The following is a 2,591-nucleotide window of genomic DNA, read 5'->3' on the forward strand; positions in this document are numbered from 1 at the left end:
TGCAAACAGGCATGAAATGGAGTAGCAGGCAATGCAGTACTTTAATTATCCCTGCCATTAGAAGTGTGTGGTTTGTGACTTTTCCCCCCTGGCTAACTTCAAAATCTGGAGGTCACTTCTGGCAGAGAAGTGTTTCTCCATCCTCCAAGCCAGCCTTGCTTCTCACCCTCTCCTTCCTCAGGGTCAGACTAACCCAGCTTTATGATGCATTTACAGGGCTTTGTATTTTCAGCTTCATTTTTGATGGTGTGAGCACCTGCATTGTCCTACTGTGGGCACAAGCTGTGGGAGCTGCTTTGCTGGGAGAGCAGGTCTGCAGCTCCTGGGAGCATTCATTTGGCATTTAAACACTCACTGGGAGCTGGTGAGGATGTCCAGGGCTGTCCCTCCAGTCCAGGGGATTACAAATCACCTTTGGGATGGGGTTGGAAAATTGGGAATGGGGCTAGGATGTAGAAAATTGGGAATGCCAAGCAGTCCATGCTGTCAGGGGGACGGTGTATTAAAAATGCAGCTTATCATTGCTCCAAGACTGTCTGGGGCCCAACAGGTCACCAAAAGGAGAGGAAATCTATCTAAAAGTCTTACTGGAAGAGAGATGTTAATTTTAAGGCTACCACAGGCCCTAACCAGAAACAAGCTTGTGTCTTGTTTGCTTTGTGCTGCCCTGAGGCTGACAGGGAGGTGCCAAAGGTTTTTTTGACCCCCTCATTGCACCTCCTTCATTCAATCCTGCACCTGCAGAAACCAGTGTGACTTTTGCCTAATCAAAAACCTAACTGGACAAAAAACAACAGCCAGGCTTGGCTGGTGAGAGGCTGGGTTGTGACACCTTTACAAGGAAATATATATATGTGTGTATATATGTATATGGCAATTTATGCACCTCTATCATACCTGGTAATGTAAATCCACATTTAGCACAGGGGGAATTGCTGGCTCTGTTGGGATTGAGGGCTGTTTGGCAAAGCAAGCACTCTGCCATCAAATGAAGAGATCAGCTATGCTTCCTGGAGCCAGCGAGCCTGGGTTATATTTAACCCAGCAGTTTTCACACTGGGAGAGTAAGTACATACTTTATATCTCATTTCTGTCCTGGGTGCCATGGTGCATCACGACTGTGGTAGGGGTGATCCATTCCCCATTAACACCTTTACAGGCTGCTTAGCACATCTGAGGCTCCTGGAGGGTGGGGGAGAGAGGAGAGGAAGGTAAAAGCAACTGCAGAGCCTGAAGCCTCTGGTCCTGGCTCTCCTTCCTTCCCTGGCTGGTTTCCTGACATCCTCACAGACCTGCAGGGAATGGTGCAGGCAGAGCTGAATTCTCTCTGGAACATTAGGAGTGGATGAAAAGATGAATCAAATGGAGGAAGAGGTGCAGCTTCCCCACCTGAGCAGTCTGGGGCAGCTCTGGAGGTTGAACAAGTGCTGTCCTGCCCCCTTGCAGGGCTTGGCTTGGACCAGGGTGCTCACCACTCTCTCTTTCACCACCCACTTCAGAATGGGAATGACCTTAATGGGCCAAGGCTGAACCAGAGCAAGGTGAGCAGGAAGGACCAAGATCTGTGACTGCTCTCCTGTCCTTCCTGTCCCCTGCCTCTGGTGAGTGCTGCTCCATGGATCTGGTGCCCTGAGCATGGCAGCCTCGGGGATGGCTCTGCCCAGGACCTGCTTTCCCAGGAACACAAAGACATGCAGGGTGTGATGCCTCAGCCTGGAAAAGGGGGTCCCTAGGCCTGGAGCTGAGTGCTGGAGCAGGCAAGGAGAGCACATAATGCCTGGGAATGCTGATTCCCTGCCTCACCCCAGAGGTGACCTGTCCTCTCAGGCAGGGCTGCAACAGCAGAGGCAGAGGGGACCTCAAATGTCACACTGCTCATTATTTCTCTGTAGCATCCGAGGTCTTCAATTAACACTAATCAGCACCATTTCTTCTCGCAGAGAGCCAGGAGTGGATGCTGATGGGGTAGCAGGAGTAGAGCTGGCCCTGGGGCACTGAGCAGTGTGGCTTTCTGCCCTGCAGGTCAAGGTTTTCCTGCCCCTCCTGTCTGCCCCATGGAATATCTGGCACCACTGGCTCTGTTTACAGGTATACATGGAGAAATAAAAATGCCTTACAGAAGCTGGCTTATAGACCAGGTCATCTTAAAAAATAGGGAGAAATGGGGCACGCTATTGTAGTAACATGTTCAATGTGGCAGCAAGTCTGATAGTCAAGGGCATAGACCTTGCAGGACTTTAGGAACCCATCCTGAGCAGGTTTGGGTGTATATGAGGGGACTAAACTCATTTCCTGCATGGCAGAGGCAGTATGGGAGCCTGCTGATGCCTCGGAAGGGGTAGAGATGTGGAAAAGAGGGTCTGGAAATTGCTGTCCAGATGTGTGTTGTGAAGGACAGAGCCTGGAGGAGAATTGCTCTCTGAGAAATGGGACTTGGGGCATGGGGTGAAAAGAGGGGCAATGCTGGCAGCTTCATTTCAGGTTAATGAAAATATGATTAACAGTTGTAATTAACTGATGAGATGGTGACTAGTTCTCTGCCCCCTCCTGATGATTGATGAGGTGCAGAGTCTGCCTGCATCCATGCTTTC

Source organism: Cinclus cinclus, chromosome 15, assembly GCF_963662255.1.
Source record: "Cinclus cinclus chromosome 15, bCinCin1.1, whole genome shotgun sequence".
NCBI classification, from domain to species: Eukaryota; Metazoa; Chordata; class Aves; order Passeriformes; family Cinclidae; genus Cinclus; species Cinclus cinclus.